Source organism: Gopherus evgoodei, chromosome 16, assembly GCF_007399415.2.
Source record: "Gopherus evgoodei ecotype Sinaloan lineage chromosome 16, rGopEvg1_v1.p, whole genome shotgun sequence".
NCBI classification, from domain to species: Eukaryota; Metazoa; Chordata; order Testudines; family Testudinidae; genus Gopherus; species Gopherus evgoodei.
This window is the reverse complement of record NC_044337.1, coordinates 9,857,665-9,881,520: the sequence shown is the minus strand read 5'-3', so window position 1 is coordinate 9,881,520 and position 23,856 is coordinate 9,857,665. Positions and strand designations below refer to the sequence as shown.

General features: G+C 46.3%; 1 protein-coding gene across 2 annotated transcripts in view; it reads left to right on the top strand.

Moving 5' to 3' along the window:
- The window catches only part of ASTN2 (astrotactin 2), a 639,084-nt gene that overhangs the window by 551,211 nt on the left and 64,017 nt on the right, over window positions 1–23,856 (top strand). The window lies entirely within an intron of this gene.

The following is a 23,856-nucleotide window of genomic DNA, read 5'->3' as shown; positions in this document are numbered from 1 at the left end:
TTGCACAACTGTGAAAATTTAATTTATAAAAATAGAAAACATTGCTTGAAACAAACACTGATGTTAGCCATCAAAATTACTATAAAAATAAAATTCTTCCAAGCCTGACTATCCTGAGAGAGATGTGGTCTGAGTACAGAAGTGGGAGACAGGAAGTCCTGAGGTTCTGATGACTTTTGAAGCTGTGTGCAAGTCTTTCTTCCTCTGTGCCTCAGTTTCCCTATCTGTAAAATGGAATTCATATAACCCTCATGGGAGGCTGGGTGGATTAATTATTCAAGACTTTGTTGTGCCTTTGCAAAGTGTAATGATGCTGCAAAATGTGTCTGCTCCAGTGGGGGCATTCAGCCTGCAGAGTACACAGGAAGGCACTTTAGAACCCCACAACGCTAACTGTGCCAAGGGGCCCTGCATCCTTTCATTTGCCTGGTACAGTTGTCCTGATCTTTTAAACTCAGGGAGTACAAGGGCTGGGACGGTGGTTGCTTCCAGGGCAGAGGATTGGCACAGTGTCATGCACCTTTGCTTTGTCCTCCCGCACCCGTGAAGGACAAAGAGTAGTGTGGGCTTTTAGACCAGAATCTCAGCTCCCATTTAGGCACCAAGATACAGAGCAGATTTTCAAATGAGCTCAGCCTCTTGGGGTGCAGGTCTTATCTGAAAACCTGTCCAGAAGTGCCAGCGTGGAAGCTGCTGAGTGCTGTTGAAAACCTGCCCTCTCCCCCCAACTTCCTTGCAAAGCGTTTAGAAAATGTAAAACTTTCAAAGTGCTACTGCAATTAGTATATCAGAAAATGAGCTCTAAATTAATTGTGGTTAGTATAGTCTAAATAGAGCTTCCACACATCCTCCTTTCTGTCTAAATTATCCTGTGCACTCTCTATTGATCTCCTGTTTGCTGTATGCATTCATCAGGGCCCTTAACCACAGTGTATGGGAAAGCTTCCTTGTTCTTTCTTTCTTTCTTTCTTTCTTTCTTTCTGAGGCAAAATGATTAGCTGTGTTTTCTCAGTAACTGGGAAAGTGATTTCAGCTGTTGTGTTTGCATGTGTATTTAAGAAGGTGATGCTGCTGTGGTAGCCTCCAAGATCCTGTTTCCCGTGGTTCTTGCAGGGCTGCTGTCATCCCTGTAGCTGACAACAGCTTCACACAATGCCACTTTGCATTTGGCCTTGCCACTTTGAGTTCCAGATACAGGGCTGGGCCAGAAGCCACGTAAGAACAACCAGAAAAGGTTTCAGCAGCAGCACTCAGAGAACCAGAGCAGGCATAGTTGGCAAAGGCCCATCAGATCATCCAGCCCACTCTCCTGCCAAGCAGGGCTAGAGACTTTCAATGTAACAAGGCAATACCAACGCTAGACAGCAGGCAGAAGTGAGTAATAGAGCTTGCAAAGGGGTCTTGGCTCCACTGCAGCAATGAAATGCACAGTTCAGTCCAGAATCCGGCTTTTATCCAGACTGAAATTCTGTCTGTAAATTATTATCCGGATGACAGTAACTCCTGAAGGCCCCAAATGAGATCAGGGTTCCATTGTATTAGGTATTAGCACAGAGGAAGAAATCAGCTCTGTAAGAGCAAACACTCTAAACAGAAAGATGGGAGGGCAAGCAGAGACAGACAGATCAGCTGTATATCTCAAAAGAGAGCCCAGCTCTCCTGAATCCCAGCTAAGTGCTTTATTCACTGGCCCACACGGCTTCCTGCCAAGCCGTCTCTCTGCATTGGCTTCAAGCAGAACACTCCCAATTCTTGAACCTTTTCACCCCACCATGACGATCGCTCTCTTTCACTGAGTGTTTATGCCTGTGTCGGTCTCTGTTTGTTTCTAAGCTCTGATTCGCTCTCTCTTTTCTTCTGTAACGGCCGGCCCGAGGAGGAGAACAATGGTGGAATCCTCCCCCCATTGCTCTGGCCCTAGCAGATTTCCCCTAATACTATGTCTGAATAAATAAGAAATATCGAATAAGAGCTCAGTGACAAATTCTGCAGATATTGGCCTCAGCACGCACTTTCCAGCCGCCTGGCTCCCAGAGGAAAGTTTTGCCCTCTCTCACACCGGGGCTTGCAGGAAATAAACATTCATTTTCTTTTCTTGGAGGAGAAGGAGAATGAAAATAACATGCTGGGGCCTGAAACCCTCAGATTTTGTGGTGGGTGGCTGCCTAGCTGCTGAGGCAGCCTCAGGTCATTTTCTTTCAGGCTAGCTCTGGTTCTGAATGTCCGTGTGATAGGCCAGGGCAGAGTGCCCAAATGAGGCCCATACGACTGCCATCTTTATATTCATTAGTAGTATAACACCACAGGGGCTCACAATGCTTGATAGAATCAGGACCATTGAGTGCTGTACTCAGAGGAGCTTACAGATGAAGCCCCCCAATTCTGCACTCACATAGAGGCACATGAAGGATGTGAGCCTAAATTAAGACAAGAACAACAGAAGGAGAGAAGGCTGAAGTCAAGGACAACAAGGCTGTGCGGTCCCTTGGGCTGCTCATGTATCTGTGCTGCTTACAGTGTTTTCTAAGGGGGTGGAGTTAATATTATTAGATCCGTAGGGAGGCATTCTTCACATACCCACCCCAGCCAGCCCCTCTACAATGCCTCAATGAGAAAATTTCCTGGGGGTGTTCAGGTGCTGCAGGGGACAGTCATAGGCTGCCCTCTGCGGGCCCCCCTTGGAAACCTGAGCGCAGGCAAGCTGTTGGGGGCAGAGCCAGAGGTTGAGGGGGAATCCTTGTAGCATGGCCAGCTTTGGGGATTCTCAGTGGCTGTGGTCTTGCAGACCAGCTCATTGGAAGCCTAGGGGAGTAGGAGACACCGTTAAATAGAGCAGCTCCTGGTTCCTCTACTTTATGTTGGGAGTTTGTCTGGCACCAGAGCAGGCCTTCCCAGGCTGCCCCTCCTGAAGGAATGGTATGGTGTCTCAGCCATCGTTTATAAACAGCTTTGGAAGATGGTGTTAAAGGAGGAGAGAGGTGAGATGTGCTGACTGGGGCTAGGAAAGGAGTTCCATGCGCCGGGGATGAGTTGAAAGGAGGCATGGAGGTGGGCATGGGACAGAAACATAAAGGCTGGATCCAGGCAGCTGAGCAAAGATAGAGATGAGTAGAGAGGTGGAAAGGAATTAAATCACCAAGGGCCTTGAATTCAAGCTACTTGTCCTTACCTTTGATGCAGGAGAGAATGGGGGGCATGTAGAGGTGAGAGGTGAATTGAACATGGCCGCAGTATCAGGCAAGGAAGGTGATTTTTGCCGTAGGGTGTTTGATGGATTGGATCGGGTCAGTGACGTGCCACATGCCAAAGCCTGGCGCCTAGTTTGTGTGTAATGGAGCAGATTGCACTCATCCTCGTTTCTAGGGGATGTCTTCCTCAGGGCTGCCAAATACTAGTAGGCACCGGTCTGTATTGACAGGAGTGGCCAGGTATCCTTATCTGCTTCTGGTATCTACTAGCCCGGATGCCCAAAGCAAATTGCATCTTTGCATAGAGCTTCATTCACTGTCTTCTGTGTTATTGATAAAGATGACCCCCAGGCCTTTAATGTCGATATCTGCAGGCCACGTTTACCATCTGTTGCACTCTGACCTTCCCTCTGTAATCATATAAAACCTCTTCTAACAGACACAAGTCTGCATGTCCTGAATGTTCACATATTGGACAAGTGGAGCTGCCAAGTCACTAATGTAAATACTTTATTTTATCTGCTTATTTGGAGTCCACCCATTTATACACTGCGCATCACTGTCGTTTCTGAGAATCTTCCAGAGTACGTAAGAATGACCTGGTCCCTCAAAGAGCTGTCAGGAAATGGTATGTTTCACAGAAATGTGTTGTGTCTTTAAAAAAATTTTCATTACCTTTTATTTAAAATTTTCACAAGTTTGAACCAAAACAACAACAAAAAACAAACAAATGAAAAGGAAAGCCGAGAAAGGGGAGAATAACTAAACAAAAAGTTTTTGGTTTCGAGAACTGAAATGTTTTCAGTTTTTCAATTTCAGATTCTTTTTAATCAAAAAAAAAAAAAAAAGCAAACATAGACACATCTCACCACAAATGTTGCTATTGGGGAAAAAGGCCATTTTAAAAAATATTGAAACAGTTTCAAACAAATTTCCGCCAGCTGTATTACCATCTAAGACTTCAATCCTGCAACCAGGTCTACTCCCAGTGATTGCAATGGGACCACTGGTGGTAGGAGAGTAAAGCAGGTGTGTTTTCAGGATCAGGGCCTTAACTTGGAAATAATAGACCAGATCCTCAGCTTCTTGTAAATCAGCATAACTCTACTGAAGTCAAGGGACCTACACTGATATACAAAATCTGGCCCAATAGCAATAACAAATGAAGGATGGGTCAGACAGAGAGATGACAAAGGAGAAAATATGCCCATGCAATTGTGTTAGATTTCATTGTACGCCACTTGATGGCGTTTGGTGATGGTTGTTGCTGATTTATCCTTTGTATGTGAGCAGAAGGGAAGTGATTGTGGGATCGGAGGGGGGAGGAGAACCAGGACACTGAGATGGTGTCAGAGACTGAGGAGGAGTCAGGAGCCCAGAGCTGTTGGACTGGTTAAATAACATTGGCTGCAAGCTAACTGCTACTGGCCTGTCTCTGTGCTGATAAATCTCAACCCCTCCGGGAGGTGAGAACACATCACTGAAATCTGGAGGGCTTTGGGGGATGGCTGGCTGGTAGGAAAGTTGACAAGCAGGAACTTTTCCTCAGTAGTATCATTCAAACATCTGCCGCTGGAGGGGTTTCCTGGAGAGCGACACAATTCAGGAGCTGGGCATGTTCCCCTTTTTCTTACAGAGCTCCCTTGGAAAGCTGCTCTGGGAACCCAAACCCAGAGCCAGACGCTCAGCTGGTGTGAAAATCACGGGAGTTGCACTGAAGCCAATGGCTCTGTAGTGATTTGCATAAGCTGGGACTCTGGCCCCCAGCATGGCATTGTCCCTTCCTCTATCTGCTGCTACCGCACCCTCCTCTGATCTCAAGTGGGCTGTGTGAAATGAGCTGTTGGCCTCAAGAGTGCGAGGTGTCTGTGGTGGAAGTGGGCCTGCTGTGTAATAGTGTGAGTACTGTACATGATTATGGGGATGTTTGCTGTATGAATAAATTGGTTCAGTTTAATAGCAGGCTGTTGGACAGACAAGCAGGAAGGGAAACAATAGTTCGAGATAAGCCAACTCCCAGTAAACCACTTCATCGCCATTAAGACACAATGTCTGACCCCATTCACTATGAAGATCTGACCTCCCAGGCTCCAGCCAGCTTACAAAACTTGTCTGGCCAGTGCTAGGGGCCATCCGCCCAGGAGGACTATAAAGAGCTAAAAAAGACACTCTGTCCAGAAGTCAGGGCACTTGTGGCTGAGGAGCTGTGGCACCCATGGGTATATCTGAAAAGTTTAGGCTTTCTTCAGGGGGTAGTCAGTCGAGCTGGTCAGGAATTTTTCTTCAAAACGTTGTTGGTTGGCAAATGCTAGCTCTTCAGAACTGAACCTTTTCATGGAAACGTCTCGGTTCCAATGACACTCTTATCAGGGAAGGCTTCTCGGGTCCAGGATGGAATTTGTGGTCAAAACAGAGAGAGGCCCCAGGAAAGCCGCTATCCATTATTCAGAGCACACGGACCATGCACATGCCACGTGAGTACCTGAGCCACCAGCCTATTGAGTTGACTAGCAATTGCTGCTTTTGGAGTAGTTCCGCTTTGTATAAATATTCAAATAGTCACTGGGCTGGAGAGCAAGAGAAGGATTTGACAGCCTGGTGGTTGGGCCCTCCCCTGCAGTGTGGGGGACCTTCTCTGAATCCAGCTGACTAGTGGCTATTCTGGGACGATGTTCTCTCTCTACTTTTTTTTCCTCAAAAAATTTGAAAGCTCTCATTTTTATTCCAACGTAGAACAAAACCAAATGTTGAAACCTCAACATCTTTTGTGAAGGAGAATTCTTGTTTTCTGGCCAGCCCTGCCCTAATGTTAAGCCTCTAGATAAGAGAGACGTGCATATAGGCTGCTTCTCGTTTTGAAATCTTGTTTCTCTTATGCCTTGTTTTATGTCTACTGTTCAGATGTTTAGAAGGTTTTTGGGGTCACTCTAGTCACTGACTTCGGAAGGAATGAACTGCAGGTACTGGACAGCAGGGCCTGCTGCGTAAACACGGTGGATGCCCAGGGTCCATCTAAGAGTGAGAGAAATCACTGCTTCTACCTCAGGAAAGGTCATGTCTAAGCCATGCAGTTTATAGCCTAACACCTCCAGGGGTGCACTCAGAGAGACCAGAGAATGGCCAGAGCTGCTGCTAGCCCTGTAACTGTGATAGTGTCCACATGACAGAATCCATTGGCAGAAAGACCAAAGAAGAAATAGGCTCTGTGACCCATATAGATGGTGCCTCCAAGCCAGTGCATAGGCTGGATGTGTGTCAAGAAGTGTGCAGTGTCTCTGCCCATGCTGATCCTGTTCTGTGGATATGCAGAGGACTTCAGAACCCATGCCTGTCCGTTTGGATACCTTGCCCTCACACTAACATGCCTGCCCTTTGATTCTCTGTAATGACCAATAACAGCTAAGTGCCTGGCAGGCATGTGGCATGTATGCCTGGATTCCTACCTCTGGTACACAATAGACTCATAGGACTGGAAGGAATCTCGAGAGGTCATCTAGTCCAGTCCCTTGCACTCCTGGCAGGGCTAAGTATTGTCTAGCCCATCCCTGACAGGTGTCAGCTCAGTGTAGCTGAACCCATCCCCACTTCCATCGCACCTCTTTGGGACTGCCCCCATCTGTGTCCCAAGGACAGACCCTTGCTCTGGCCAGCTTGCTGGGCAGCAAGTGGACAAAGCAGCTCCTCCGATGCCATACAGTGGCATTCCTCCTCTCTCCAAAGGGTAAGCAGGGGATAGTCCAACTCCCTTAATGAGACTTACTATTTATTACAAAGGAGATTGCAGAAATCTGGAAAGGAAACAATTCCCCAGCCTGGCTAGCTCACACCTCACTGAGCCAGGCTGCCTTTGGTAGCTGAGCACATGTCAGAGCGATCAGAAGTGCTGCTATGGAGTCATGGCTATTTTCTTTTTCTCCTTTTCTGTTCTTTTTTACTATGTAAAGCTATAAACTGTATGGGTTAGGTGTGAATAAGAACCTTATAAAACGTGTTTACTCATTCTGTAACTCAAAGCAGGGATTAAGCAGTAGGAAAAACTGAGCAGGAGAATTTTCCAAACTGAAAAGTTTTACAGCTTTCATTGTGGACTGGAGAGAGGGGAATTTATTTATTTATGTATTTATTTATTTCAGATAAAAAGAAGAGGGTGCGGATGGGCACGGGGGAGATAACAAATGGATGAAGAAAAGAGACTCATGGGTAGCGAAATTAGCTCACACAGTCTAAACCGCCAATGGTCCCCTCTCCCCACCGATGGCTTCCAAAAGAGCCTTCTCCCTGCAGGGCGCAAAGCTCCTAAACAGGGCCTGCTTTTCTCATCTCCTTGAAGGCATCTTTTATGGGGAAAACAGAATCCTGTAGATCCATGGCAGCTCAAGGCGAGAGGTGGGGTTGTGGAATGAAAAGAGCAAGGGAAGACGCGGCCATGCTGAGCGGCCCGTGGAAGGGCTGGGTGTGGGGGAGAGTGAAGGACATGGGTGTAGTTGCAGTATTATAGCCTACGTTCATTTAAAGCCAAAGCACTGGGGAATAACTGGAACTGGCACGGGGGATGGACAAGATGGTCAGTTCTCATGCAGTGTTGCGTGGCTCCTTGACAAGGAGCAAGGTGCATGTAACCTGGACCCTTCTCAGCTCTCATTTTCTCCTCTGCTTGAACACAACTTTCTTTACTGCTCTCTGGGGCTCTGCCACCTTTCAACTCCCTCTCACTTGTCCGTGAATTACCCCTGCTCTGTGGAATGGTGATCCTCGCGCTGTTAGTAAGCCTGACTCACCGTTCCCCTCCACACGTTATTTCCACAGACCTCGGAGGGTTTTTTCTTTCTTGCCTTTTTAATTTTTTCGCTCTGCTTTATGAACTTTTTCCGGGAGATAGGACTGGGGGAGAGAGAAAGTAGGCTTGTTTGGGTAGTTTCCCTCCTGCTAAATGTCAGCATCCTACACTTGATGTCTGGGGCGAGGGGAGGTTTACAGGACTGCCAGGGGGTTTATTTCAGGCTTTTCTGGGACCCAAGGGATTTGGGCTGGGGGAGACTCTCCCTATGGTTTTGACAAAGCCCCAGCCATCAAGCAGTGATTGGATTCCATAGAAGGGAAGGAAGTGATGACATCCTGTGCCAGCTCAGAGGCTTTCACCACCAGGCACATGCTCCCTCATCATCATGGTTCTCGGAGCAGCTGTGGAATTCATTCCCCGCTTGCCTTAACCCCCGCTCTGCTTGCTCCAGGAATCTCTCTCCCCTCTCCTCGCTTCTCTAAGTGGTGAGATATTACTTGACTGCTGGCTCCGACTCATCTCTGTATGACAGTGCAGCCATCTGAGAGTGTGGCTGGTGTTATTAGGGATTCTGAGCACTCACGGAGGACTTCAGTGACTCAGCCAGAGGTTAGGGGTCTATTACAGGAGTGGCTGGGAGAGGTTCTGTGGCCTGCAATGTGCAGGCGATCAGACAAGATCAGTGGTTTGCAAACAGTGGTCTGCAAACCCCTACGGTTCCTCAGACTATGTCTAAGGGGTCCTTGAAAGGATGTCATTACCATAGAATGATGGTTTTCAACCTATGGGGGTCTGCAGACTATGTCTAAACTTTTCAAAGGGGCCTACACCTACATTTGAAATTTTTTAACAGTCCACAAGTGAAAAAAGATTGAAAAACACTAGACTAGGTGATCATTATGGTCCCTTCTGGCCTTGAAGTCTATGATTCTATGAGAAATCTAGGAGTCAAACAACTCAGACATATCATCACGTGAATGTCATCAGTACCTTCCTCGCTCAGGTGAAACAGACTCCTAGGAAGTATTACATAAAGGGACCGCCATCCTCAGAGCTGTCCCCTCTGAAAATAGACTCTCCTACTGCAATCACTCAAGATGCCATGGAATTGCCTTGGTGACCGAGGCTACGTGGTCTGAGATTCAGTGCTGGTGACATTCCTGCCTCTGCCAATGTCCTGCCATGTGATAATGTTGCTTAACCATCCAGCGCCTCAATCCCCACATCTGTAAAATGGGGTTAATGCTACTTTTGAGCAGGGCATGATGGCAGATAACCTAGACTGGACTTGGAACCAGGAGATATGGGTTCTAATCCCAGCTGTATAGCTGACCTGCTATGTAGTGTTAGACAAGTCATTTTTCTGTTCCCCTCTCACCCTTTGTCTGTCTTCTCTATTTAGATTAAAGGCTCTAAGAATGGGGGCTGCCTCTTACACTCATAGACGTAGAGTTTAAGGCCAGAAGAGATCACCAGATCATCTAGTCTGACCTCCTGCATATCACAGGCCACTCAACATCACCCAACACCCACACACTGAACCCAACAACCATGTGTATGTAGCACAACGGGACTCAGGTCTTGCTTGGGGCCTCTACACGCTGTCACAATGTAAATAATAACAATCTTTGTGAAGTGCTTTGAAATCTTTGGATGCCATATCAATGGCAAGTATTACCTCTAAGTGATTAAGTGCTCAAGATTCGACATGGCAGGGTCTATTCCAGTGGAAATAGTAATGGAACAGAGAACGTCCTGTTACAGTCAATGGCAAGGAGAGGACAAGACATGGAAGAACTTCAATCTGAATAGAGATTGAAAATGTTGAAATTGTTCTCCATAGAAAGAAGCCAAATGAGAGAGGAGATGAAAGAGATGGATAAAATGAATGATCTAGAGAAGATAGATCAGACTCTTCAATTAATCCTTTGTCATGGCACAAGAACTAGGAGACTGTCAATGAAATTGTAAGGCAACAAATTGAGACCTGATATGGGGAAATCCTTTTCCAAACATTGCACAATTAGCCTGTGAAACTCATTGCTTGAGTTAAAGTTGAGCACGTGCTTAAGTGCATTGGTGGATCAGAGCCAGAGTATGCAGCACCTTGCAGAATCAGTCCCTATTATACAAAAAGTTTTTTTCTAGCCACCTTGCTTAGGAGAAACAAAGGGGAAACGATGCCCTGGTTAACACATTGTTTAATGCAAAACTCTGAAAGCCTCAGAGAGCCCAGAGTCTTGGCAAATAGGGCTGGCTGGATATCAAGAATTCCTTATTGCAAAAAACGCTGTGGTTCTGGCATTTGGGTTTGTTCCGCATCGCCCCGAAACTGAGACCTTTCAAAAATTTTCCTGAAAAATTGAGAGTAAAGCCCCATCCCATAATAGCCCATTGGCTATGGCACTCGCCTGCAATGTGGAAGACTCAGGTTCATATTCCTTTTCTGCCCAATTCGGAGCAGGCAAAAAAAAATGTTTTGCTGAGAGAATCTTGACCAGCTCAATTAGTTAATTTGCTTGAGGCTGTTGCCATGAAGACGTTAGACAAACCTTTCTGCTAGTACAGTGGCAGACACAGCTGTCTCTGAAGAGCCAATCTATAATTCTCTATGGTGCTGGTCATCAGAGGTGCTTATTCTTGTGATGTTGTCTTCTGCTCTTTATACAACATATATAGTATGAAGGAACCACATGAGCATGATGGGGTTCAGATAGCTGTGTTTATGAACTACATACAACATGCAAGGCCTAGCTGCGTATACATACAACATTGCAGCTCTGGCAGCCTTCTGGTGGCTTGTGAAATACAGAAGACAGTGAGGGCCGCTAGAGGGCTCACAAGCTATTTAAAAGGATATTACTCAACCCCTGTACATTACAGCTGGGTTTCATGGAAGAGATGCATATGGCATGTGTACTTGGAATGGTCTAAAGGAACCTGCCAGTTTTGGTATGGGATGCAGAACAGACATTGCTGGAATGGAGAACTACACTCATCACACCAGAAATGGAAGTGGGGCAGTTGGCCATTACACTAGGGATGAAATAAATTCATCCTCATACAGAGAGTTCCAGCTCCAGCCTTCATTCGACCCAGTAATTCATTAAAATTAATCAAAATTATAAAAGAACGAATCGCTTTGATCACCATTAGAGCTGATTTGAAATCTTGGTTATGAACTGACCCTAATTACAAACATAGCTGTCATTCAAGAACTGATCTTCATCCTTGCAGTTGTATTCACAAAGGGCTTGAATGGGTGGTTTCCAGCCTGTGAGTTCTTTGTGATCTCTCTGTTTCTGCTATGCAATATGTGTTGTCATGGCATAGGTAGTTGATCTCCTAAATCACATGGCATGGCTTATCTTCCCTGGTTGGATGAATGAAAATTTGTAAACAGGAGAATAACAAATTTTATACTTCCTGGTATGAATTTTCAGATGAAAAACAATCTGTGATAAAATGTTCAGGATTCAACAATATTTTCTCAAATTCTCCAGTTGTCAGCATACTCATTTATTGTTGCCTTGGTTCTGCAAACACATACTCATCTGAGTAACTGTATGCATGTGAGTAGTTCCATTGAGTTTAATGGAATGGCTCACATAAGTAAATTAAACGTGTAAAGGTTTGCAAGATCAGGATCAATAATTTCCCAGGAATCATAGTGAAGTAACTCCTCACTTTTATTTATGACAATGTTCTTTAAATTCCCTTTTTTTCCCCAAATCACTCATCAGTCTGTAATAACCAGTATGGCACCCTTATTCCAAATCACTCACAGCCAGGGTGCAGATCATCAGAGGTTGTAAATTGATGTAGCTCCATTGGCTTCAGTAGAGCAAGAACAGTTCATACCAGCTGCAGATCTTCCCCCCAGATTTTCAGGTGTTCAGGACCCCAGTGGGAGGCCAGATGTTCCAAAGAGCTCTGTTCCCATTGAGGTAACTGAATAAGGGCCAGATTTTCAAAAGTGCTGATAATCCCACCCTAGTTGTGAGGGCTGAGTCCTCCTGAAAATTCTTGTCTATGACATTATCACTAGCACACTGCAGAAATCAGCATCTGACAATATCACCTGGCTGTATTCAGAATAAAATTGTGCTGGACAAAGAGTTGCTGCTTTCAGTTGGTCACCACTGACAGTAGTGAACTTGGATGCATGATTAGTCCAAGCCACTCTCTGGCACTGAGCCATGAAGTGTAGGAAGGGGCCAGGAGGAGGGAAAGGCAACTATGATGCTATAGAACTAATTTTCTGATCTTGCAGAGCTACAAAAGGTCCATTTACCCAAAAAGTGCAAAGAGAAATGAAGCAGAGAGCAGGAGATTGCTTTTTGGCATCAGTTTACAGTGATTTGATTAGACAAATTACCCAGGGCAATCGTGTTTTTAGAGATTAATTATACACTCTGCGTTTCATTCTAGGAAATGCTTCCCTCCACTCCCCTGCCCTTCTATCTTGGGATTTGAGGCCAGGGTGCATGTCTAGAGGGGAGGATTTTTTCAAAAGCTAAGGATTCGATACTGTACGGACTTGCACCCCATCAGTAAGTTCCCACAGGGTGTTAAATCAATGAGAATTTGGCCTTTAAGAGCTCGGCATAAGTTGTGTGATCAGTAGAGTTGAAAATGAGGGATTGGCAGCGCAACGTTTGGCAGGCTCTCTCTTGCTCCGTCGTTGACTCAAAAGCCCCACTTTCATTCTGCAGTAGGACAGATGGTGTGTTAGACCCAGTGGTGGAATTCAGTCAGGGCTGGCTTCCATCCACTAGGCTTCCTCCTAGTTCAAGAAGGATTCCTGGTTCCCCTGGATGAAAGCTGGTCCGCTCTGCATTTGGGCACCCACCAACCAACCGGAACCGCTCAACACCCTGGATAGACAGAGCTAAGCTGTATGGGGCTATGCTTGGGTCCATGAGAGCAAGGGTCTGAACCATGCATGGGGACAAACTCACCTGAACAGATTTGGACCCTTTGTGAGCAATTTGATCATGAACTTCTCACAAGACTTTAAGCTTCTGGAGGTAGGGACTGTCTCTTTGCTATAGGTTTGTACAGAGCCTTACCGCATGGGGCAGTGGTCTCTAGGTGTCACTTCACGAAAAATAATAATGAGGTGGATTCTTCTCTTAGTAGCAGACTATCAAGGCCTGAACTCTTCAAGTCCGGGAGCAAGAGGACCTCTCGTACTACCCACATAGCAACTGGCTTCATGGGGCTCACTAGGGAGCGTTTCATTAAAGAAGGAGAAGGAGGGAAGTTTGCAGATGACACTAAAATGGGAGGAGAGATAGTTATGCTGGAGTGTAGGGAGAGGGTCCAGAGAGACCTAGACAAATTGGAGGATTGGGCCAAAAGAAACCTGATGAAGTTCAACAAGGAGAAGAGCAGAGTCCTGCACTTAGGATGGAAGAATCCCATGCACTGCTACAGGCTGGGGACTGACTGGCTACGCGTCAGTTCTGCAGAAAAGGACCTGGGGATTACAGTGGTTGATAAGTTGGATATGAGTCAACAGTGTACCCTTGTTGCCAAGAAGGCCAACGGCTGCATTAGTAGGAGCATTGCCAGCAGATCAAGGGAAGTGATTATTCCCCTCTATTTGGCACGGGTGAGGCGACATCTGAAGTATTGTGTCCAGTTTGGGTCCCCCACTACAGAAAGGATGTGGACAAATTGGAGAGAGTCCCACGGAGGGCAACAAAAAAGATTAGGGGGTTGGGGCACATGACTTATAAGTAGAGGCTGAGGGAACTAGGCTTATTTAGTCTGCAGAAGAGAAGAGTGAGGGGGGATTTGATAGCAGCCTTCAACTACCTGAAAGGGGGTTCCAAAGAGGATGGAGCTTGGCTGTTCTTAGTGGTAGCAGATGACAGAACAAGGAGCAATGGTCTCAAGTTGCAGTGGGGGAGTTCTAGGCTGGATATTAGGAAACACTATTTCATTAGGAGGATGGTGAAGCATTGGAATGGGTTATCTAGGGAGGTGGTGGAATCTCCATCCTTAGAGGTTTTTAAGGCCTGGCTTGACAAAGCCCTGGCCGGGATGATTTAGTTGGGGATTGATCCTGCTTTGAGCAGGGGATTGGACTAGAACCTCCTGAGGTCCCTTCCAATTCTAATCTTCTATGATTCTGTGAATGAGCCTTAAAGAACAACCTATTTGGAAACCCCAACCAACCCCTAATAAAAGCTAGGGCCCAGATCCTCAAAAGTATTGAAATGCCCAACTCCTGTTGAAATCAATGGGAATTAGGTGCCTAAATACCTTTTTGAGGATCTGAGCCAAGTGATCAGAAGAACCAGCTCTGACAGCCTCTGCATGCTGCGGGTGAGCCTGGAGAGACATTCCCTGGCTGGGGTGACAGGGCTAAATGCATTATCTCCCATCTCACCCCACCCCATGCTGTAGATGGTGTCTTCTGCAGTTTGCACTATGTGGCAGAGCAGGGGTAAAATCCCTTGAAAGCCCTACTAAAATGCTGGCTAAGCCCTGCTTTCAGGCAGAGAGGCCGGGGCAGAGGCTCAAAGCAGCCAGCAGGGAGCCCAGCTGTGGGCCCTAACGAGGGCTGGCTCACTGCAGTAGACTGAGCTAAGCAACGATAGCTGGGCTGAAGGCTGGGAGGGCTGTAAAAGCCCTGAACCAAACTCAGTCAGGAGGCTAGTCTGAGAGAGGACAGGAGGCTACAGCTCTGTCTCCTCACCACAGGAAGGGAGCTTCAAGGGCCAAGAGACCCTGGAACGGGTTGGAAAAGAGATAACTGTTTAGGGATAAAGGAGACTGCACAATGGCACTGTAAAATAAAGCACAAGGGTGAAACACCAGAAGAAGGCATGAGAACTCTTATTTTACCAGCCTAAGCACAGGGTGAGAAGGCAGAAACCTGTGTGGACTCTGTGACACACAGGCCAAGCGGGCTGGGTGCACATTTTGTCTGGATTCTGGTTTCTTGGAGGACAGGGATAGTTACACTTGGCTGCAGGGTGGGCTGGGTCACAACTGCCAATGTCCAACTTACGGCTGTTTTCCAGAAGGTCTTTGCTACAGCTATCAGGTTCCGCTGTGAAGAGCAGAGTGTCCGGAGGGCATAGATACTATGGTGTTGGATGCTGTAGGGAATCATAAGACATACACAAGCCTCTGGAAGTGTGCCATTTAAATCAGAGGGATTCATTAGTCAGACACCCTGTTTTCCTGATGAGGGGTAGTATGTGCTGGGCATTGCAGCCCCTTCAGCTGAGAAAGCTGCTATTGATTCCAGTCAGCACTCCACCCTGCAATCTGATGTGGGGTCTGTAGCCACTGTCTCTTAGACTTGGAAGGCTCTGACAGAGCCATCCTAGGGTTTTTTTACTACTCTAGACACATTGGGAAATGTTCTTGTCATTTTAGCCATTCACAACTACCAAGTGCAGTCGCTTGTGGGCCTGGAAGACTCCAGGGACTGGAAGAAAGATGAAGCCTTTTGTTATTATTCATGTATTGGCATAACAGCGGCACATAGGCTCTGTGTTGTTCTGTGTTTGTGCAGCACCTTTGCATCTGGGTCTTCCTCTCTTTCTGCAGCTCCTAGGTGCTACAGAAATAATAATTAATATAATGATACACACACAGTAAGAGACAGTCCCTCCCCCAAAGAGCTTATGGACTAACTAGACAAGACAAAGAATGGGAGAAAGGACCTGCTATTCTCCCCATTTAACCAATGGGGAACTGAGGCATAGAAAGATTAAATGACTTGTCTGAAGGCATGGTCTTAATTAGCTTCCATGTTCCACCCTAGAAGTGGCTGCATCACAGGTGTAGGTAAGGTGATTCCCATGTGTATAATGTGCAAAGCACTTGGAGATATTCCAGGACACAAGGAGCTTTTCGTAGACTACAGGCTCGTCGGGGCAGGGGCCCAGTCTTCCTGTGTTTGGCAATGGGGACTAGCCCATTATGGGCATTGCTGGAATATAAAGAAGAGTTAATCTTTTTTTTTTTTAATCCCTTTGTGCACCTTGTGCACGGCAAGAGAGGTGAGGTGGAAGGAGGATTCTGACCTCTAGTCTCAATGAGTGAGGACCCCATTTGATTGGCATGATCAATTGGTTGGACCTTGTACATCAGAGTAGCTTCATTGACTGAAGTGTCAGCACATTGATTTACCCCGCTGAGGATCTAGCTGAGCCTCTTCAGGAGATACCTCCCTTCACATGGAGATTCTGATCTGAAAGCCCATTGAACTGAGGTCCAGCCTGGCTTCTGAAGGACAGCCCTGGGCCTGACCTCAGCATCTATCGCTCCAAACAGACCAGAGCAAATCCCCTGCTCCCAAACTTGCTGTCCTCTCTTTGCCCCAGCGTCTTGAGGATGGACCCTGGCGGGAGAGGAAGATGCAAGGAGAACCCAGAAAAATGTGAGGCATTTAGAGGCCTCGCTGCATCAGATGTTTCTTGCAATCAGAAAACAAAACCAGGCAGAAGCAATGCAAGTGCAGCCTCCCTTCCCCTCTGCTCCCATTGGCACTGTTCCAGAGGGCACCATCAGGGACAGAAGTCCTAGCAGGGCCCCACCTGCCATCTCTGGGCACTGTCATTGGTGCCCGTTTGGGCTTTTGACATTCTATTCTGTTTTTCTTCCCTGGAAAACAGAGAGGGAACTAGGAGCTGCTGTACAAGCATGTGCCTGTTCCCCATTACAGCTCCACCGAGGCTGTAACGTGAGAGCCTCTGTGCCATGCCCACACGGTTATTTATTTATCCATACAGACTTTCCCCTTGTTTTCATTAAGTTAGGCAGAAAAGGTTAATCTTCCTTCTGCTGAAGCTTCAAACCTAACCAAACTAAATAGAAGATGATTTTTAAGGACTTTTTTTTCTTGTCTTCCCCACTCTCTTCACCCTCCCCCCCCAAGCAGCAGATTGAGTTGAGGTCTCAATCAGAGATGGCACAAGAATAAATTAAAAACAGGTTGAAAGAAAAAGTAAGAAAGAAAGAGAAAAAGAAAACCACACTCAGAGGAGAGTGACTGGGAAGGGGTTGGTTTAGTCTGGGCCAGTGAGCTGTCAGGCCTGAGTGACAAATGGACATCTGAGAGTTCTCCTCCTCCTCTTCTTTCTAGGAATTGCAGCAGACGGTTCTTATAGTGCCTCTGCTCCCCCTTGTTCATCTCCCTCCTTTTCCACCATGCCACGTCGGGTCTGTCTGCGCCAGAAAGAAGAACCACGGCGCCCAAGGCTGAACCTTTGTGCACCCGCAAAGGAGCCGGGCTGAGTCATCCTCTTCCCATGCTTTATGTACTGCAGTTCTTTGGATGACGTAGTTCTGAGCACAGAGGGCCATCTGGCTAAACGGGCAGAAGTTCCCTGTGGCAAAAAGGCTTCCACGTTCTTCCCCCTAAGGAGTCTCATGGCTTGAGTCTCCTCTCTCTTCATTTGGCTGTGCAAAGCCAAGGAAGTCTTGTTGATGTCAATGAGTCTCCTTGTGATTTACACAGCTGCCAGGGAGCAGAGAATTATGCCATCCGTGCTGGTCATAGTTCATACCAGGACATGTGACTCATAGCCTGCTCACTAATAGGCCAAGAGACCATGGGTTCGAGTCTCCAAACGGGATGCTGAGTCTGGTACAGGGTGGGCTGATGGCCTGCAAATGAGATATTCAGTTGAGTTCCCCTCTAAGGACTGGCCAGGTGGGCATTAGAGAGTCTGAGGCACTTTCAGAAAGATAACTCTGGTGGCCTACGCAGCCTTCCCTCTTGCACTAAACAGACCCTGTAATCTCAGGGTCAGTGGGCGAGTAAGTTATTGCTGACCTGGTGCTTTGATGCTGTGTTCACAAGCCATTCTTGGGCGAGGCGGTTCTAATGAGGAACCTTGTCCTAGGCAGTGCTAGGAGCAAAGCCACTGGGGAACCTTTTGTTACCACCACAGATCTTGGACCAGGGAATAAGAAAGGCTTGTGGAGGCTCACAGACCTGAGCTGAATACCCTACGGCCCATTCCCACCCCTACATACCCCATCTATTTTGCTTTGAGTTTTATGAATTAGTTCAAACTGACCCCTGGGGTTCACGGAGGGTGGTCTATGTAAAGAACCTAAATAGGTTTGTCAAATCCTAAACAAGCTTGAATGGCCAAGTTTCACATAGCTCTGACTAGCAGTGAGTACAATAATAAAGGATCCTGTGAAGGAGCTTTGAAATATACTACATGGCAGAGGTGTGCTCGTGCACGAGCCATCGTGCAAAAATCACCCCAGAGAACTGGATATTTATACAGCTGTGCCTTTAAGCTCAAAATTGGTAGATAGGTTGACCTTTAGGTAGTCTATGGGATAGCCAATTTTTCCTTGAGCTGTATTGCCTTGGGGTCATACTTGCTCCACACCTGCTCCACTAGGGAACCATAGGCATTGGCTTCCTGGCTACTACCTACACATAAAGGCTCCTGACCTGAGATTGTAGTTCCTCCACTAGCATCTACCTAGATATTTCAATCACAAGCTTTTAGCTTCTGTTACATTGTAGTAATGTTCGGAGCAGAACAAGGAGGGAGAAAAGTTCACCAGAAGCTCAGGTTTGACCACAAAGCACCTTCTCACTCTAGGGGGTCTATTGCAAGGGTTTTGGCTAAATTAACACCAACTTGGCAAAAGTCTCTAGCTGCATTTCCGCCCATGAAGGAGTACTATCAAACAACTCACAAATATAGGCTGGTCCTTGCGCCCTCCAGGGCAAAATGGGACCAAATTCTGTGGCAACAACCCCTAAATTTCATGGCAACATTCATTGTTATTACATACCAAAAATATGGTAAAAGAACATTATTAAGCCTGCATAATCCAAGCACTCAAAAGTTAGGAGATGCCAAAAGTAAGGTTTCCTGGGCAACTTTAATTCAGCCCCCTTGAGCTCATGCAGTAGAATGCAGTCTTTAAGTTATATGCTAACTTTTTCCGCAGCACCCCTTCCTCAGTCAGTGCACAGATTGGGCTCCTTGTCCGGCACCTACTTCCAGTTCAGCCTGGCCCAGCTCTTTGTCCCAGTGTCTTTGCCCAGCCAGTCCCAGTTCTTCCCCCTGCACATTGGCTCCTTATCGGGTCTGTTTCCCTCTCTTCCCTTCCTTTGCCCCAGCCCAAATGGTTAAAAGTTATAAGCAAAGTTATAAGCAAACTGAAAACAGGATCTTAGAATGGGAAGTGTCAAGCGACCTTAGTAATAGGAGGGCCTACCAGCCCTGCCTATTATACTACCGTGAACAGCTTTCATTCCTACACCACACCCATCCACCAAACACACAGCTATGGGTCAGTGCGATAAACTTTGTCAATGGTTATTTTCAGAATGGTTATTTCTGAGGACAGGTTTTTTGCTTTCCTGGTGGCCTTGCTCCATGTGCTGGGTCTTGGTCCCACAATTTTGTCCCTGCAGATTGGGCCTCTGCATGTGCCCCGTGGAAGCAGGGAGCTTGCAGCCAGCCTGAGCAGCTCACATGCCAGCTCTCTTGACCTAGCTTATCATTTCTCTAGACAGTCTACGCTTCTGGCTCACTCCCCTCCTTGCCCAACATTCGTGGAACAGTGCAGGATGAATTCACTGGGATCTAGATAACTAGCCATTATGGAAAAAGCTGGAGAGAATGGGATGCAGTGGATGAGTCCCAGCAGACAGAAAACAAAATGTCAGATGTCTAGTTCCAGCAAAATGGTGACTTCCACCAGATAAAGGCTAAATTCTGCAGCATCTTGAAAAAAAGCCATAGGCTATTGTAGCATGGCAATGACTCACTGCCACAGCACCTCCTGCTGGTCGTTCAGGGAATTTGCTTTTCCAGCCTTGGAGTGCCCTCTATCGGCCAATATCCTGCATGCCTCAGGCCCCCGGGTTCCTCCTAGATCCTGGTGCCCCTTTATCTTGAGTGCTGCCCCCTGGTAGTACCCCTACTCTCTGGGTCTCCCCACCCCAGGGAACCCCCAACCCTCTATCCCCACCTTGCCTCTATGCTTCTGCCAGTCACCATCTAGCCCGTACTCACTGGAGCAGACTGCAGTCTATACCATTCATCATTGGCAAGGGGAGTTTGGACCTGCTGCCTTTGCCTACCTTGGGCTGCACCTCTGCAACCCCAGTACTGTTCCCGGTCTGCAGCCTGGGGGTTTTCCAGCCTGGAGCTCCCCAGCTCCCCTGACCTTTCCCTCTAGGTACCTGCTAAGCCCCTAAGCAGCCAGGCCCGTCTCTCTCCACATCTAGAGAGAGACTACCTGAGTTCCTGGCCCACAGCCTTCTATAGGGCCAGCTATGGCCTAATTGGGTCCAAAGGGCAGGTCACATCAGACTACACCTCTCAGAGTTATTGTTCTAGGCTTTCTGCAGACATCACGCCATCGATTTATATTTGGTCAAGGTTATTTCTATAACCTTAAGCACTAGTGTGATAGAGGCTATAGCAAGGATTGAACTAGGGTTCTCCAGAGCTACAGCTGTAAGTTGCTATAGCTCGAGCTAAAACTCTGTAAGTCGTACTGCTAATTATTCCTCTTTGGTGGATTGCCAGAGATGGGGTCTGCACACGCTCGCCAGCAAGTTACATAAGAGAAACCTTTTGCTTTAAATGAAAGCAGAGATTCCAAAGCTCAATTCTCCAGCAAAGAGATATTCCATGGCAAATTCTGTGGCTGTGGAATACGCAAGACTTTTGTCTAGGGTAGCTTTTCCCAGAGCATCCTGGCTTCTGATCAGCATAGTTCTTATGTAATAATTTTTCTGCCAACTTGAGGCAGTTTTTCATGTTCCTGCACTAGATTGGGTCTCAGGAGACTTTGGTTCAATATGTGGCTTTGCCACAAATACATCTCTCTGTGCCTCAGTTCCCCTAGTGTATCTGGGGAACATTAATGCTCCCCTGCCCCACAGAGGTGTTGTGGTGGTAAATTCGTTAATGTTTTCAAGGAACTCACATATTTCAGCGGTGGGGTCTAGAGAAGTAACTAGACAGATGGGTCAGATTTTCAAAAGTGCTCAACACCTGATGTTCTTTAGAAATACCCAGATGTGTATTTTGGTGACTGTAGTGGTCTCAAATTCTTCCCACAGTGCCTGTTGGAGCTGTGGTAGACTCCTGGCTCTAACTGCATCAGAACCCAGGCCATCCTGTGGCTTGCCCAGGCCACCTCTTAGGGCTGGCAGTGGAAGTACCAGGGCTTCGGAATCCCCTGCAGGGGGCATGTAATAAAGTGAAAGCAGCGGTCTGGAAAGGGATAAGAGATCCCTGCCTATCACATGGATGGGTGGGGTATATAAGGAAGAGGCAGCTTGGTTGAAGGAGGAAGGATGTGTTCTCTTTCTCTCTTGTGGCTTGAAGTAGGGAAAAAGGCATTGGGGGAATTGTAACCAGCATTTTCAATTGACATGTTCTGTTTTGTTAGGTTTGTGCCCATTGTTGAAAGGCCCTTAAAAAGGACTCGGGCATGGAGTTTGCTTCCCTTCCCTTGCTGGTGAAAGAGCCCACCAGCCTTTGGAGCACTAAAGCACATGTACGCTCTGCCCATAACATGCATTTGTTAACTCCCATTTCGAGTGCAGGTGCTTCCACAAATCGCTGGCTAGACATAGCTGTATTTTCCTAAAACTCTGCAACTGCAACTGCAAAAGAACATCTAGTCAGATAACGAGTGACTATTGTTTTAAGTCAGGAGAGCATTGACTGTGCAGCAAGCAGTGATAATCTCTCTTGTGCCCAAACATTTTGTAGTCTGGTATAAAAGGCATTTGCACTAGATTCATTGTAACGTGCTGTGACACCTCAACCCCAAACACCTTCTGGTTATCCTCAAGTGACCTGTGACCCTGTATTCAGAAAGGAAACCTTCGAGACATCAGCAGCAATTCCAGACAGCAAAGCGGTAACGGTGGAAGGTCAGTTTGTGTCTGGACTATAGTGGTAACCGTGCTCATACGCTTGGGTGCATTGTGTCTGTTCAAAGGTACAAGGTGTCCGGTCTCAAGGAACAAGGTTTAAGTTAATCAGTAAGAGAAACACAATTGAGTGAGGTGGGCAAAAGATCATGAGCAAGAACATAGGAGACAGAACCAAACCTGTGGTCCTTCTACTCCTGTATCCTGCCTTTGGCATGACCTCATGCCAGATGCTTCAGAGGAAGTCAAAAGAACCCCACAGAAGACAGATATGGGCTAATCTGCCCCCCATGTTAAGTCTCTTCCTGACCTCTAATAGTTAAAGATTGATTTAAGCCCTGAAGGATGCAGTTTAATATCCCTCCCAAAATTGCATAAGAATTAACTATTCTTTCTCTAGATTTTCTTGTTATCCATATAAATGACTTACCCCTTTTTGAACCTTGGTAAATTCTTGGCCTTAATACTATCCTATTGCAATGAATTCTACAGTCTGATTATGTATTGTGTGAAAAGGGCCGGAAGTTAAGGTTGGAACCAAGGGCCAATGAAGTCAAAGCTGGATTTGTTTTTTCTTTTTAAATCTGCCTATAAACCCAGAAAGTTTAAGTGACTTCCCCAAGGTCACACAAGAAGTCCATGGCAGAGCCAGCAATTGAACTTAGATCTTCTGAGTTACCTAAAACTTTCTTCTCAAACAAACTTCCTCAAAATTTGGGTCAGGCCCATCTCTAATAGCAATGTTAAAATATGGAGAACAGTAATGGCTCTGCCTGAAAAATGTTTTGGAAAGAACAAATCATACCGAGAGCCTGGGCCTGAGTGGTGCATTAAGATGAATAATTAAGAGTTGGATTCCTTTAGGAAAGGAAGGAATTTATTGCTGCTCTTCTCTCCAGTCAAGGGGGACATTTGTTATTGAACTGTGTAATTTGTGACAAGACACAATTTTTTGTGTGTGCTATCTAGGTAATCAGCCTGCGGGAATTATACATTCCGAGCTGATTACACCAATGTATTGCTTTTCACATTTCATACCAAGAGTTTGAAATTTATGTTCCATTTCTGTGGTCCTCAATCAGATTTACTTTCAGTTAAAAATGCAAAGAAAGAAATATGATAAGAACAAAATTCTCCACTGATATATGCCATAAAACCTTGGCACCTTCATACAAGGTTCCCTGGCAGAAGCGGGAATGAAGGGTCTGATCTGAGCTCACTCGCACCACTGTAACTCAACTAATTTCAGTGGAATTATTTCCGGTGTGCACCAACAGTATCAGGCCAGTTGGGTCTGATTTTCCACTGCTTGACCTGTAAGCTGTCAGTTACACCAGTGCAAAATGTATACAACTAGTAACTCACTTTGCGCTGGTATAAATAACCGTACGTAGGGGAAAGCAGTGGGAAGTCAGGCCCTAGAAGTGTAATTAAAGGGACACTGTCGAATGAAATTGGGTCGTCTTGTAAAAGCTGAGTAGTGTAGTAGTAAAAATAGGCTGGTATAAAACCTAAGACTTACAAAAATGACCCTGCATTATTATCATTTATTATTATTTTCAATGATAATTCAAATGATTGCTTTAAAAGAAACAGTTATCTCCCTGCAGTGTTTGACTGATGGGGAGACGGTCTGTGAATGGGAAGTCATTGCTTTTTGTTGTCCAGACGGCCTGAGAGAAAAAGCAACAAAGAGCATAACTATGACAAGGAAATTACATTTCTAAAATTTCCTTCAATGCTGATTATCTAAGGTGTTAGTAGTAGCCCAGATGAAGAAACCTGCTTGACTGTGACAGATGCTTTAAAAAAAAAAATGTGATAGTGTCACTTTTAAAACAGAATCGGAAATCAGAGATTTTTGAGATTGAAAAAACCGACCAAAGCACTGAGTCCATTTTCTTCCAAAGAAGAATGTATTGCCCCATTGGAGGATGTAGATTCAGGGTTCAACGTTTGCAGGGTCATCCCTGGCATGAATC